The sequence below is a fragment of the Medicago sativa genome, chromosome 6 (genome assembly GCF_051527215.1).
Source record: "Medicago sativa cultivar Bolivia chromosome 6, Bolivia_mono, whole genome shotgun sequence".
NCBI classification, from domain to species: domain Eukaryota; kingdom Viridiplantae; phylum Streptophyta; class Magnoliopsida; order Fabales; family Fabaceae; genus Medicago; species Medicago sativa.
The window spans coordinates 66,913,557-66,930,266 of NC_140754.1; the positions used below are offsets into that span (position 1 = coordinate 66,913,557).

The window sequence follows — 16,710 nt, forward strand, 5'->3', positions numbered from 1 at the left end:
CAGACTCTAGCTTTATAACCAATATTATCACAATCATTTCTACAACATCCTTCGTGTCCAAAGCGACATCGTTATTTCTAGGTTATCGTTTAAACATTCGTGTCCAAATCCCTTAAACGATAACAAAGTCGATCGGATAACTTAATCGACCGTGTCCAGCCTGATTAAGTATCTGAAAGCATTAAGTTCTTGATTAAAAGTAATTATCAAAGGTTTACAAACTTGTCAAGAGTGATATAACATAAGATAGATTGTTATTCTAGTTCTAGATTCAAGAGTTCGTGTCCAAATCATCTTGAATCTCATTGAAAGCATTAAACATAAGAATAACAACAATATTGAATCATTAAGCTAGAACCTTATATATTAAAAGATCAAAAGATTACATAATAGCTTGTTTGTTACCTCAATACTACAAATAAGATGATAGCTACACATAGACATGTATACTATGCAAAAGATGAAGGAAAGATGAAGATTCCATGTCAAGATCCTTCGTGTCCAAAGTGATCTTGAGTTGAATCTACTCCTAAACCACTTGCTTTGTGTTTCTCTCTTTTAAAATAGCTCTGACCTCTCTCTTAGAATGTATAAAAATATCAATGGAATAGTGAACGAATAAAAGAGAGGTAAAATTGCTATTTAAAGGGCCTGTGTTTTAGCACCTGCGCTAATAGCGCAACTCACGCTAATAGCGTGGTAAGTCGGCCTATAATCTGGCCAATTGGAGTGTGCCACGTTGGTACATTTTGCCCAGCTGCGCCCAAACCACGCTAATGGCGTGGTTCTCTGGAGACTTTACGCTAATAGCGTAGATCACGCTAATAGCGTGTTTCTTGACAACTTTCTCTTTTGCTTCGCTCCAGGTACGCTATTAGCGTATCTCTCTGGAGTGATTACGCTAATAGTGTATCTTATGCTAATAGCGTGTTCCTTCACATGTACTCCAGATCCACGCTCCAGGTACGCCATTGGCGTATATCTCTGGACTTGGGCATTTCTTCATCATGCTAATAGCGTAGAACACGCTAATAGCGTATGACTTTGAACTTTGACGTTTCTTGCTCCTTGCTTGTATTTTCCTGCACAAAAAGGGTAGAATAAGGCTCAAAAGCATAAATGACATATTTGCATAATATTTGGAGTTTTCCATGGAGAATCTTGCAAAACAAGTCACTAAAGTGCCTAAACTCCTATATGAAATATATCACTTTTAAACACTTATCAAACTCTCCCCAACTTGGCTTTTTGTTTGTCCTCAAACAAATCAATTGAAAAGGAAACTAACAAGGCTTTGGACAAGGTTTTCGACACGGTGTCAAACAATTCAAAACAAAAATTAAACAAATGGTGATTCAAATATGATTGCGCGGGCAAGCATGAAGTCCTCCGCTACTCTAGATGCAAACTAAGAATGCGAAAAATGTCCTAAGCACAAACTATACATCATAAACTTCAAAACATAAACATAACTATCTATGAACCACACCTAACACACTTCTTTAAAAGTAAATGCAATACTATGATAACAATAAGTAAGGTAATGAACACACATCCAACAATCATGCTAACATCCTGATTAAGTTAGGTGTTCATCCAAATATCGTCTCAAAAAGCACAAAAGCATGGATCAAAAGGTCTTGCAAGGGTTATAACTTGGCCGGGCTACAAAAGAAATGTCATATGTGGGACAATTGATCAGAAAGCCTATCAAAGAGGAACATTCTTTGTAATACAACTTGAAATCCAATATCCTCCCTACCAATAATTACAACCTTTGGTGATTAACAATCAAACCAATAACCTTGACAACTTATTCTATTTTTGATTGATTTTTTTTTGATTTTTTTTTCTTTCTTTTTCTTCTTTTTATTTTCTTTTCTTTTTCAAATGTACAACTTTTTCTTTGATTCAATGTTGTCAGGTTATTTTAACAATTTCACCAGAACTTGACATATAATGCCTCCTTTTTCTCCCCAACTTGAATACAACAAAACTCTAATTGAATGTTCCCCTATCCTAAGGCAAGGGACAAAGTACAAAAAGGTTAAGGGTTCAACAAAGTAAAAATATCAAAGTCCTATAAGAGTCAAACATGAACTGGATTTTTGAAAAATTTCAGGCAAATTCAATGAGCATTGTGCTTATGAATATTGACAGTTCATGTTTGAGGACTTGATTCATTTGGCTCAGATTGGGGTATCAGATACTCGCTCTTCTCACAGGTAGGCTTTATGTGGTCAAGTAGGTTACTCTCAATTCAAAAAGTGCCTTGATCCTTTCCATGCTTTCAAACAATTCAAAATAATTATCAGATTTAACATAACTAAAACAAGTTAGACAGTGATTATCGGTCTCCAGCATATATACAACAGATTGAAGCTACCTCACATTTATGTTAAGTACTAAGTGGTTCAAAAATATTTATGTTTATGACAAGTATTAAATGATATATATTTTGTGCAAAGTACAAGTTTCAAATTCTTATTAAAAACCTAGAATAACAGGAAACCAATACCTCAGCTTTACGCTTTCTCACAAGTAATATCATTATCACTCACCTGCTTTTGCTCAAACATGGCTCCATGGAGCACTTTAAAATTTATTGTTCATGAGCAATTTTCTTTTGAGAGACACAAGCAAGATTTAAACAAAAATTTCATCCAAAACATAAGTTAAAATCCACAAGATAAGTTATTAAACCAAATATAAAGTAACAAAGTATCAAATCAAGCACTAAAAACCACAGTGCTTGAAGAGTACAAAATACAACCAAATAACATAAGTTTCAACAAACAATAAAATAAAAACATAGAGTTCGAAAACAGAAATAAAAACATCACTAAAAACCCATGATCACATCACTGATCATCATCAGCATCATCCATATCAAGATCCTCATCCACATCATCATCTTCACCTCCAGCATCATCAGGAGTAGCCTCATGATCCACAGCATCTGCCACCCCCACATAAGGACCTGGCCTGCCCTCAGGCCAGTGAACATAGCTCCGGTACTGGTCAGGTGTCATTACCGGGTAATCAGCATTTCCCGGATGCATGTGAGCATTGTAAAGGTCCTGATGAATGCCCATGTTGCTCCTATAAATTGCCTCATTCTGATCCATGAGGAAGCTGTTCTGGTTCCTCACATACTGGTTATGCATCTGCTGCTCCAGCATGAAAGTCTGCAAACCTGAAAAATCAAAGGAACCAGTGCCCTCAGATGGGCCACCCTCATCATCAGAAAAGTGGTTTTGGGCGCACCTCTGCTCTCTCTTCTCCCAGGTACGAATAGAAGTGTCAGTAATGGTCCCCTCAATGTCTTCATCAAAGGGTCCAGTAATGGTCACTCAATGGGCCTTAAGCAAGGCCATGATGAGTCCCGGGTAGAACAATGCAACCTTCTTTGCACCTGTGGCAACCTTTAACGCCACAGCTTTGATCTCATTGGCTATGATGCGAGCAATATCAACTTTCACTTTCTTCATAATACACCAAATAAGAGGTAGAACAACATTTGGGGCATCAGATGTATGGGCTCTGAGTAAAGCATTATGGACAAGAAATTGGAACACTAAGCAGGCCTTAGCATTCATCTCTTTGGTGAGTGCATGCCTGATCTCTCCCCTGTCATTCTTCACAAAATACCTACCCTTGTTCATGATGTCCCTCTCAATTTGCTCATAGGTCCAGTTTCCTTGAGCATTTCTCCTAGCATAAGTACACAATGCTTGAAAGTTGGATCAGGTGAGGGCTTTGGTGATTCAAATACGATTTCATTGCTTGAAATCGTGCTTTCCCGCCCTTTTGCTTGACTTCAATGCGAGAATACTCTTTCACTCTTGCTTCGTCGAAACTTTGACTATGCGCCTTAGGCTTGATGTTTCGTTGAGATTCTTCAATTGCAAAAAAGCTCTTCGATTCCTACAAAGTAAAAAGGTCGTACAAATGTTGACCATATTAAATGAGCCTGTTAAATTTACAGGCTAACATGGTGCAACTTTATGACTTACTAATATACCTTTAATTTTTTTTGATAGATAAACGAAATGACAAATCCATTATAAATTCACACACATAAGTGGAGGTGCCGGAATTCAATCCCGGTCATAGCGCCTGACTTAACAATTTTGACATTTTGTCAGCTAAACTAGAACTTATGGACACTAATATACCTCTCATTATCTAAGTGACAATAAAAAAAGGCTAAAGTGCACGTTTCCCCCCTTAACTTTCAAAAACTTGCAATTTTGGCCCCCTAAGTATGAAAACTACAATTTTGGCCCCCTAACTTTTAGCCCCATTGCACATTTCATCCTTTTGGTCAATTTTGACCAAGTCAACGCCTATGTGGCATGCCACATGTGTAATTGGCTAATTAAAAAATTAAAAAAAGCCACATAATCATTTTTATAAATTAAATAAATTAAATAAAATTTAAAAAAATCAGAATTTTTTTTAATTTAAACCGAAAAAAGTACATATTCATCATTCTTCATATTGATATTCATGTCTTCAAATCCAACCCAGAAAAAAAAAAACTATGAAGATGAAGAGCATGAACAAAAACAACACACAAATCCAGATCCATGAAACACAGTAATAACACAAACAAATTTTCTTATAAACTGAATAGAGGGAAAACAACACACAAAATCAAATCTCACTACACCTTCAGTAGCATCCATCTCAATTGTTCTCACTACACCTTCACACATTAATGGAAGTTACCTGCTAAACTGAAGCAGTAAAAGGAACTTGGCAGAAAATGGAAGTTACAGATAGAGGGAAAGCCAAAAAATACAAAACAAAAGCTATATACAAGCTTCCCCCTAAACCGAACAGCAACAGGAACCAACTGCCAACAAACAGCAAACTGAGACCGGACAAAACAGCTCCATAGCAGATCCAAAAAGACACAAATGCTAAGCCACTTCCAACATCAATCTCATGAGCAAGATCGGAAGCAAACCCTCACCATTACAATAATCAACAAATTAAAACAAAAAAGAGATAATAAAAGCAAACCTAGAAGTATCATTATCATGATTATCATGCTGCATAATCACCAGAAGCTCTAGCAAAAACACCACGGTCACCAACATGACCCTCAGCAACTCGAAAAGCTCCTTTTGTTCTAGTAACAGAAGGGATGACGGAAAGTGACCCCTAACTCCTTCGGCACCGCTAATGAAACATCTCTCTCCATCTTTGTCTCTGAAACCCTTTCCCAAACCGATCCATCTTCAGCTCTGAAACCCTTTCCCAAAACATAAAAATCAATTAAAGAATTTTTTTTCTTCATATTTTTTATATATTTCCTCAACCAAATAAAAACACAGTGAAGAGATGAAGATGGGTTCAGAGAAACCTAAACCTAGGACTCTAACCACCGTGCAACAACAAATTGAAAATGGGTTAAGAGAAAACCTAATTTTCGGATTGAGAGAGATGATGAGAGGGTTATCGGAATATTCTAAAATTTCTAGGTTCAAAAATTTTGGGGTATGTAGGCATAAATTTTGGGTCAGGTATGTATGAAGAAGAGAGAAGAAAAAGAAAAGGAGATTTTTCAATGGACAGAGAAGAGAAAGAGGAAGGAAAAAAACGGGGGGTTATGTGTTTCTGGGTTTTACAATTTTGGTCTTTTTTTTATTTTTTTAATTCAATTAATACACAAGTGTCATTTTTCTTTTTTAAAAAATCAGTAATTACACATGTGGATGCCACATAGGCGTTGACTTGGTCAAAATTGACCAAAATGATGAAATGTGCAATGGGGCTAAAAGTTAGGGGGCCAAAATTGTAGTTTTCATACTTAGGGGGCCAAAATTGCAAGTTTTTGAAAGTTAAGGGGGGAAAAGTGCACTTTAGCCTAAAAAAAAAAGTGTCATGTTAACAAGTGCCCCTAGGACATTGGTTGAGGAAGCCAAAAGAAGGAATTATAAGTCATAAAAGACACTTTTTAAAACTTTTAATGCATTAGTTACACAACTTTCAATGCAAATATTATTATATTTGCTTTCTTAACCAGTGCTCCGGAGGCACTGGTTAACATTTCCCATAAAAAAAAAAATACTATAATGGAAACATAAATTAATTATCTCTTAAGAATAAACTTGTAAAAAAAAAAATACTATAATGGAAACATAAATTAATTCTCTCTTAAGAATAAACTTGTAAAAAAAAATATCGATGGTTAACACATTAACTTAATACAACTACAAATTTTAATAGTTCTTGTAATTTAGTGACTAAAATCGTATGTTCAGTGGCAAAGTAGTAGTATTGATGACAAATTATTTGAAAAGAACAAAATAATAAATGTACTCCGACTGTTACTTCTTAACCTGGATTTTTTTAAGAAATTTATTTTTGGTTTTATTTGTGTTACGCGGTTTGGATATCTTGGGTCCATAGTACAAAATGACGGAGAAATAGAAGCTGATGTACATCATTGTATTCAAGCTGGGTGGTTGAAATGGAGAAGAGCCTCAGGTGTTTTGTGCGATAAGAAAGTACCACTTAAGCTGAAAGGAAAGTTCTATCGGACAGCAGTCAGACCGGCAATGTTGTATGGTACGAAGTGTTGGGCGGTTAAGAGTCAACACGAGAGTCAAGTAAGCGTAGCGGAGATGCGGATGTTGCGTTGGATGAGTGGTAAGACTAGACAAGATAGGATTAGGAATGACATCATTAGAGAGAGAGAGAGAGTGGGGGTAGCACCTATAGTAGAAAAGTTGGTAGAAAATAGGCTTAGATGGTTTGGACATGTAGAGAGAAGACCAGTAGATGCCGTTGTAAGAAGAGTAGATCAAATGTAGGAGAGTCGGTTAAAAGAGGTAGAGGAAGATCTAAGAAAACCATTACAGAAACCATTAGAAAAGATTTAGAGGTCAATGAGTTGGATCCAAATATGGTTTTTGATAGAACATTATGGCGTCATTTGATCCATGTAGCCGACCACACTTAGTGGGATAAGGCTTGGTTGTTGTTGTTGTTGTTGTTGTTGTAGTTGTTGTTGTTGTTGTTGTATTTTTGGTTTTATTTGTCATTTTTAATTGGATAGCCTTTTTTTTGTTTGATTTTAAAAACTGGTCATTATACTGAACAACTATATAACAAAAGATTGTCCTCGTGAACTTAGTTCTGTTGTCAGAGACAATGCATAATATATGCAAGGTCTGGGGTTCGAACCCTGACCACCACAAAAAAAAAAAAATATATAACAAAAGATTGAACAAAAACATGAATTCGTGTGAATTTTAAAAAACAATAATGATAATTTAACACCCAATTTTTATATAGGCTTAATTGCACTTTTGGTCTTCACATTTTGTCAATAATGTTAATATTGTATCCTATATATTGAAAGTTATATTTCCCAATAAATCCACTCACCCAATAATGTTAATTTTTTTTATCTTTCATAGGGCAGAAGAAAGTTATATTTCCAAAACATACACATTGTACCCTATATATTGAAAATCAAAACATACTAGAGTTACAAATTAATATGTTGCACTTTTTGGTTATTTTGATACTAATGCAATTTATTTCATGCAACTTTAGTTTGTAGCAAGTATTTTATGATGGAGTATATTGTTTGATATTCTACGATGCATAAAATTATAGTAAAATAAGTTAAACATTTTTTTTAAGAAAATTAAAAAGTAGAGTATTATTTTAAAACAAAATAACGAGGACTTGTCATTTAGTCATTTAATATTAAAAAAATAGAAAAAAATAAGTTGGGTAACCCATTACCCAATCCAACCCAACCCAAAAATTAGTGCGCAAAATAGTATAACGGGTGGTTATTTTACCTCACCCAAACCGGAGTACCCTATTTGGTTTGAATTTGGGTTTGGCCAAACCCAACCCAAATCCACCCACGAACACCCCTACATTTTGACCAGCTCACGGAAATGATTCTGCCTCTTTCAAATCAAACAAAATCGTCCCAAAACTATCATGTTTTTTGCAGTTTTAGTCCTAACCCCATTTTCCCCTTAAAAAACGTTGATGTGTAAGATTTTCAGATGAGGTGTCCAAAGACACGCTTATGTGGCAAATCATACATGGAAAAACAATTATTTTATTATTCAAAAATACATTTTGAAGGTGAGAAAAACACAAGAAGGGGGGTTGAATTGTGTTTTGAAAAATTCTTCGTTTCTCTAAATAACTGAATACACTGATCAGAAGCTAAGTGAGACAGCTTCTGAAGTGATGATCAGAATCTAAATGCAGCGGAATAAAACAGAGAGAGAGAAGAAGAACGACACAAAGCAATTATACTGGTTCCTTCCACAATCCGGAAGTAGTCCAGTCCCCCTTGCACTTCCAAGGAGATTTCACTATGAGTAATATCTGATTACAAATGCTCAAGCACACAAGCAAGAGACTTCCAATGCTCAAGCACACAAGCAAGAGACTTCCTTTGCTCAAGAACACAATCAAGAGACTTCCTGCTCAAGCACAACTGCAAGAGACTTCTTAACTAAACAAAATTACACAGAAAATTGTTTAAGGTTGAACACTTGATATACAATCAGAGGTGCTCACAATACAAATCAGATACAGACTCAATGGACTTAAGAATTTCTAAGATATGACTTTGAGACACAGAAATTCTAAGTGAATGCAGAACAATTTCAGCAGAGGTTTGGTACTTGTGAAAATCTTTGTGAGTCTTTCGTTCAGCGTTCTTGCATTACCAATTCTCTAGGTCTTCACTCCTTTATATAGAGGTGTGAAAGAGACGTTGTGAAATTGCCAGCACACCAAAGAGTCGTTGTTGAAGCTTGTTCTTTCACCAATGATCTTTTGCCTGATTTGGTTGTTGTCCTATGAAGAACAAATTTGAAATCCATTCCTTATCCAAAGGAACATCTATGCAGGCGAGACCGTATTCTGGAGCTGTTTTCTTGTCTTGAAGTGCAGACACAAAACAGAGTAGTGGAGAACGTGGTTGTACAATTCGTACAAAGTACAATGTCAACGCTTTCGTCCAAATTGCAAACACATGCCTTCAAACACCTTTGAAATGACCGTTGCAAACTCCACTAATCCTTTGTTTGTGTTTTCGAATCCAATAGACAGCTTTTGCATTGATAATTCTTCAATTCTTGATTCTTTGCAAATCCAGTTGATATTCAGCTTCTGGTGAAATGGCTTCTGATGAGGCAGCTTCTGATGATGCAGCTTCTGATGATGCAGCTTCTGATGAGATGACTTCTGCAGCTTCTGATGATGCAGCTTCTGATGATGTGACTTCTGGACCTCTTGTCTTCAGGAGCACTATTCTTCAGGAGCAGCTTGACTTCAGGAGCGCTTTTTCTTCAGAAGCAAGTTGCCTTCAGGAGCGTCCAAGCTTCAAATTTTTGTTGTTTCCATAGCTCTTTATTTGCTCATTCAGAACCAATGATGATGTAACTTTATAATTATGGTCCTGTACACTTGAACAAATATTAGCTAATCCAATTTACAATTTTTAATACCTTGTTATCATCAAAACTCTTTAAGGTTTATTGTTAAACACATTTTGTTCCAACAATCTCCCCCTTTTTGATGATGACAAACAACAGTATTTAAAATTGATCAATTGTTGTTAATCTAATTAACAAGTTGACTTTGGGGTTCTGAGGTTTGTAAGCTCAGAATCTGAGGTTTGTAAGCTCAAACTCCCCCTGAGTCTGATAGTCTTTAAGGTGAGGTTTGTAAGCTCCCCCTAAGTTCTATCCAGGTTAATTAAATTCATTTTGCGCAATAATTATTATCAGAGCTTAAAAGCAAAATTGAATCATTGAAAGAATTTACTTATAGATAAGAAGAATGGTTCAATTAACTTTACTTGAATTTTGATACTCCTTCGTTCATTCATAGCTTATACCAATAAGGTAAAAAGATAGAAGTTTTTCAAAAATTTCAAATGCCATTAATGGGCCTCAGAGCCTTTAAATACTTGTCACATATACTCCCCCTTTTGTCATTATCAAAAAAAAATTAAAATAAATCTAAGCACAAAAGACAAAAAGATATGAGAAAAGCTCAAACGTGAGAGAGTATACTAAGCAATGAACTAAATAAATCAGAGCAAAAAAAATCATGTATATTCAATTGTCAGAAACAGCTAAACAGTCAGAATCAGTAAGCATTCAGAAGCAAAGAGAATTAAAACAGAATGGTTTCAGAAGCAAGGACTAGGAATTCAAAACAAACAACAAACAAAAAGAAAAACACAAGGGTGTGCAACTAAGTGTTGGTTTGATGTTGTTTCTTCATCTCCTCCATTTCTTCAATCTTCTTCTGCAACAGTTCTTCAAGCTGTTGTTGCCTCTGGAGAAGAGCCTGTTCCCTTTCCTTAGCTTCTTGCTGCTGCTGTGCCATCTGTTTCTTCAGAAGCTTACACAACCTTGCTTCTCTGGTCAAGTAATCCGTTTCTAAGAAGAAAGGCTGGTTTGCCAGGAGCAGTGTAGAACTTCTTACTCTGAGACTCTGATTCAGATGCTCCATTAACTTCCTGACAGAAGCTTCCTTGCTTCTGATGCACTTAGCCCTTAAGCTTTCAATTAGCTCAGTTGCCCGGTTCTGAAGTGATGCCCAGGAGTCTTCATATGCACTTGTGAGATCAATTGTCCTTCGTTGATCCACAAGATTAAGCAATTGACTAAGGATTGTCAGAAGCTCAGAATTGATATATCCAGATTCCAGGATGTTTGTGGGTGGATGTTCAAGGATTTCAAGATCAGAATAACTGATTTCTAAGTCTTGAATAGGGTTAGGAACTGGAATGGTAAGGTGTGTTTGTGTGTTAGAAGATGAGGGCTGGTCAGAATCAATGTGTGTGGTGGAGGTTGAGGCTTGAACATTGACTATAGAGATGTCAACATCCATGGGAGTTGGTTCAGGAGAGTGTTCAGGTAAAGGTTGAAATTCAGTTTCAGATGGTGGTTGTTGTGGTGAAGTTGTTGTTTGAGTGTTGAGTTGGGGGTCAGTGATGGCTATTGGTGATTGTGGGGGTGTTGTGGGTTTTTGTGGTTCAGGTGTTTGTTGATGAGGGTTTTCTGAAACAACATTTTCAGAAGCAGCTGCTTCTGGAGTTGTTTCAGAGGCTTTTTCTGAGGTGGATTTGTCTATGGGTAACTCACCTGAGTAATGGAGAGCAAGATTGTCTAAGACAGAAGTGTCTTCTATTGGTTCAGGTACAGATGTTGAAGAAGGTGAAATGGGGATAGAGGTGACTGGAATCTGAATTACCTGATCTGCAGGGCCAGCTTCAGAAGTGATCTTTTGTGGATCAGCAGCTTGAGGAACTACTTCTGAAGTTCCCTCTTCTGGAGCATTTTCAAACATGAGCATCATATCGTCTTCCTCATTGTCTTCAGTGGGCTTACCAGCAATGGCTCTTACTTCAGCCAATTTATCTTTGTAGAACCTATCACAATCTTCCAATCCCAAGGCCTTGAGCTTTTCATCTCTTTGATGAGTGTATTGTGCTTTTAGATCCTTTTTGTCTGCAATAAGTTCAGAAGCACGTTCATCTGCCATCCTTTTCCTTATTGGAGTCATCTCAACCATAGGACTCACAAGTTGAAGGGGAGCCTTCTTCTTCTTCAGCTTGGGATCAGCCTCTTCTTTTTCCATTTCTTCAAGAGCTTCCTCCAGCTGCTCTTGAGTGATTACCAAGTCTGCCTTACCTTTTCTTCTCTTCTGAGGAATAGAAGCAGCACCAATCTTCTGCATCTTTCCTTTATCCTTGATAGAAACAGGTTTAGCTTCAGACTTAGCAACTTTAGCAATAGCAGCTTCTGACTCAGTACTGGTTCTGGCCTTCTTTCCTTTAGTAGGAGCAGCATCAGATTCAGAACTAGTTCTGGCCCTTTTCCCTTTAGGTGCATCAGAAACAGCAGCTTCTGACACAGCAACTGCTTTGGCCTTCTTGCCTTTTCCTTTAGCAAGAGCAGCTTCCTCCTGAGACCTCGCATCTTCCTCCAAGACGTACTCAGCTACTAATCTAGCTAAGTGTTCAGGATTACTTTCCTTAACTATGGAAGGAAAGTCTCTGATAATCTCAGATTCTTCTGTGGTCAACTCCAACCATTTCTCATCTTTAGGAGCTTCTTTGAAGAACTTCATAGAGTGTAAGCTCCTGCTACTGATAGTCCTTTCAGCAGTAGAGACTTTGAAACATTTATCAGAAGCACTCCTTGTCCTTTTTAAGAACTCCAGCACCCTTCCTTGATGAAAGATTTCAGACAGCAATCTTCCATAGGGTACTTGTTTTCTTTCTCTTTTAATGCTTTCGTTTATGGCCCAGCAGAGATGATCCATTACATATCTTGGGAAGTTTATCTTTTCCAAAATAGCCATGAAGTAAATTGCTAGCTTCTGTTGATTGTTGGGTTGGTCAGATCCTCCTGCTCTTTGAAAGAAGCAATCATTACTGAACTTCACCAACATCCTGTTGTGAATCTCCATTTCAGAAGGCTTTGCATCCTTCTTCCCACCCAAAAGAGTGTTGTAGTAACCTTGTAGCAGGACATCTTCCTTCCTGACTATTTCTTGGAATCTTCCCTCTGCATGCCTTCTACAAGCTTTAGCTATAACTTCCTCAGTGATGGTTATAGGAATGCCCATCACTTCAGACCTTATTTCTAAGCTGTCAAATGATGTAGGATTCATATCCATGACCATTTTCCCTTTCTTTGACCCAGCTTGTTTGCTTACAACTTTTGCAGGCTTTTCATTGTACACTTCAGCTTTTAACCAAAAGTCCTTGACCAAATTCACATATGTTGGCCCATTTAGCATTCTGAAATACTCAGACAGCTCCTGTGTTTCTATTAAACCTTCCATGTTTACTTCGTACTTCTTGAGTGAAGTAAAATCCACTGGTGACTCTATTTGGACTATCAAGGATTCCCATGGAATATCCATAGTCTTTTCTTTGTAGAAGGACCCAGATTCTGATACGCTTTGCTTGTTTGAAGTAGATTCTGAAACTTTTGAGCTTGATGATGCCATTTGATGATTGACGAAGATTTGAAGAAGATGAAGATTTTTAGGGTTCTAAGGTTGAGAGAATGCGCTTACTTCGCAAACGGTTTGAGAGCAAATGTGTTTGTTGTGAGTGAGTAGTGTGTGAATTGACAAAGTGTTAAAAGTAAAACGATTGCAATTCAAAAGAGACAAACAAACATAACATTAATGACAAAATTGGGGGCGCGTGAAAAGTACTTTCAAAGCTTTTAAATCATCATTGCCCTTTTAGTTATACACCAACACATACAGGCCACGTAAGAAGTTCACAGAGTAACTACCAAGTTAGTGGGCCAGAAGTTACTTTAACAAGTAACTCCCAACGTTTCCACTAATTCAACTATTCAGAAGCAACAAATCCAGCTTCTGGACTTCAGATGCTGATGTCATCATCAGAAGCGAGTTTTCCTCAGAACCTCAATAAAGAGCTTCTGATGGACTACTGCTTCTGAACTAACTTCAGAACCTAAAATCCTATTCAGGAGCAAGCAAACATTTAATCAGACACGAAGTGCATGTTCAAATTTTTCTTTATAAAATCAAATCTTTCAACAGTTAAAGGCTTAGTAAATATATCAGCCCATTGATTTTCAGTATCAATGAATTGTATATCTAAAATTCCTTTTTGAACATAATCTCTGATAAAGTGGTGTTTGATTTCAATGTGCTTAGCTCTTGAATGCAAAATTGGATTTTTAGACAAACAAATAGCAGCAGTATTATCACAATAAATGGGAATACTGTTAGCAGTTATCTGATAATCTTCCAACTGATGTTTCATCCAAAGTAGTTGTGTACAACAACTTGCAGCTGAAATGTATTCTGCTTCTGCTGTAGACATAGCAATAGTTGTTTGTCTTTTGCTAGCCCAGGATATAAGATTATCACCCAGAAATTGACAATTGCCACTGGTTGATTTTCTTTCAATCCTATCACCAGCATAATCAGCATCACAGAATCCAATTAGCTTATAATCTAAGGATTTCCTATAAAGGAGTCCAAGATTAGTTGTTCCCTTCAAATACCTGAAGATTCTCTTGACAGCAGTCATATGAGATTCTCTAGGATCTGATTGGAATCTTGCACACAAGCATACACTGAATAAAATATCTGGCCTAGATGCAGTGAGGTATAACAAAGAACCAATCATACCTCTATACAGCTTCTGATCTACTTTAGCTCCTTCATCTTCTTTGCTCAGGTTGCACGTAGGATGCATTGGAGTGTTCATCACTTTACAATCTTCAAGTTTGAACTTCTTCAGAAGCTCCTTTGTGTACTTTGATTGATGAACATAGACTCCATCTTTGCATTGATTGATTTGAATGCCAAGGAAGAACTTCAGCTCTCCCATCATGCTCATTTCAAATTCATCCTGCATTAACTCAGAAAATTCCTTGCAAAGAGATGCACTAGTAGAACCAAATATTATATCATCAACATATATTTGCACAACAAGAATATCTTTCCCAAGAGTCCTTCTGAAGAGTGTAGTGTCAACCTGTCCTCTCTTAAAATCATTTTTGATTAAGAAATTACTTAGTCTATCATACCAAGCTCTGGGAGCTTGTTTCAAGCCATATAGTGATTTCTTCAGTTTAAAAACATGGTCAGGATATTTAATATCCTCAAATCCAGGAGGTTGCTTAACATACACTTCTTCTTCTATGACACCATTGAGAAATGCACTCTTGACATCCATCTGATATAATATTATGCCATGATTAACTGCATAGGAAAGAAGTAACCTGATTGCTTCCAATCTTGCAACTGGAGCAAACGTTTCAGTGTAATCAATGCCTTCTTGTTGACTATACCCTTGTGCAACAAGTCTGGCTTTGTTTCTTGTTACTTCACCTTGCTCATTCAGCTTGTTTCTGAATACCCATTTTGTTCCAATAATGTTCTTGTGCTGAGGTTTGGGTACCAGATCCCACACATCATTTCTTTGAAATTGATTCAACTCTTCTTGCATAGCTAGGATCCATCCATCATCTGAAAGTGCTTCATCAACTGTTGTAGGTTCAATCATTGAGATTAGTCCAATCATTGACTCTTCTTGTCTGAAATGTGATCTTGTTCTTCTTGGACTATCTTTGTTTCCAATGATTAGCTCCTCAGGATGTGAAGACTTGTGTTTGAATGTGTTTCTGGGAGGATCTTCTTGATGTGAGCCATCTTGTGCTTCATCAGAAGCAGTTTCATCTTGCGCTTCTGATGTGGGTTCAGCTTCTGGACTATCTTCAGACTCAGCTATCTGATCAGGTTCTGGAGTAGCTTCAGGAACCTGTATCTCTGCAAAACTTTCACCCTGCTTTGAAGTTTTATCTTCAAGCTCCTTGTCATCAAATTTAACGTGCATAGATTCTTCAACACAGAGTGTTTCTGAATTATACACTCTGTATGCCTTTGACCTTTCAGAGTAACCTAAAAAGATTCCTCTTTGGGCCTTGGCATCAAATTTCTTTAGGTAGAGCTTGTTGTTCAGAATGTAACAAGTACATCCAAATTGATGAAAGTAAGAGATATTGGGTTTTCTTCCTTTAAAGAGTTCATATGCTGTTTTCTCCAAAATAGGTCTAATATAGATCCTGTTTTGAACATAGCATGCTGTATTCACTGCTTCTGCCCAAAAATGTTTTGGTAAATTGTTTTCATGAATCATGGTTCTGGCCATTTCTTGTAAAGTTCTATTCTTTCTCTCTACAACTCCATTTTGTTGTGGTGTTCTAGGAGAAGAGAATTCATGGAAAATTCCATGTTTTTCACAAAAAGCTTCAAATGGCTCATTTTCAAATTCTCCACCATGATCACTTCTGACTTTCAAAATTTTTGATTCTTTTTCAGATTGAATTTGAGTGCAGAAGCTACTGAATACATCACACGCAACATCTTTACTCTTTATGAATTTCACCCAAGTCCATCTGCTGTAATCATCAACAATGACTAATCCATATCTACTTCCATATAAGGATGCAGTACTCACTGGTCCAAATAAATCAATATGGAGTAATTCTAAAGGTCTTGAGGTTGAGACAATGTCTTTGGTTTTAAAAGATGATTTCACAATTTTCCCTCTCTGACATGCACCACAAAGTGCATCTGAATGATAGTCAATGTCTGGTAGCCCTTTCACAAGTTGTAACTTACTAAGCTTAGAGATTAACCTCCAGTTAGCATGTCCCAACCTTCTGTGCCACATCCATTTCTTATCATTCACTGATAGTAGGCAAATCACCTTCTGATCAGCCAGTTCAGAAAAATTGATTTTATAGACATTGTCAACTCTCTTTCCCTTGAACACAATGGATTTGTCTTTCTTGTTGATTACTGTACAGTTGGGTTTTTCAAAAAGCACATCATAACCATTATCACAAAATTGACTTATGCTCAAAAGGTTATGTTCAAGACCATCTACCAACCATACATTATTAATTGAGGTAGAGGAATTACCAATAGTTCCTGTACCTATGATCCTGCCTGACTGGTTGCCTCCAAATTTCACATTTCCTCCCTCTTTCATTGTTAGGCTGAGAAACATGGACTTGTCTCCTGTCATGTGTCTTGAGCAACCGCTGTCTAGGTACCATGATCTTTGCTTTGGCACTGCTCTTAGACATACCTGCATCATTGACATTTTTAGATTTAGGTACCCATTGTTCT

At 36.9% G+C, this 16,710-nt stretch overlaps 1 long non-coding RNA gene across 1 annotated transcript; it reads right to left on the reverse strand.

Moving 5' to 3' along the window:
* Positions 1–4,439: 4,439 nt before the first annotated feature.
* On the reverse strand, positions 4,440–5,882 carry LOC146916475 (uncharacterized). The gene is made up of 2 exons (XR_015015078.1): positions 5,032–5,882; positions 4,440–4,835 (listed from the first exon to the last, which is right to left on the reverse strand). It is a non-coding gene; the product is annotated as an uncharacterized LOC146916475 (long non-coding RNA).
* Positions 5,883–16,710: the final 10,828 nt, after the last annotated feature.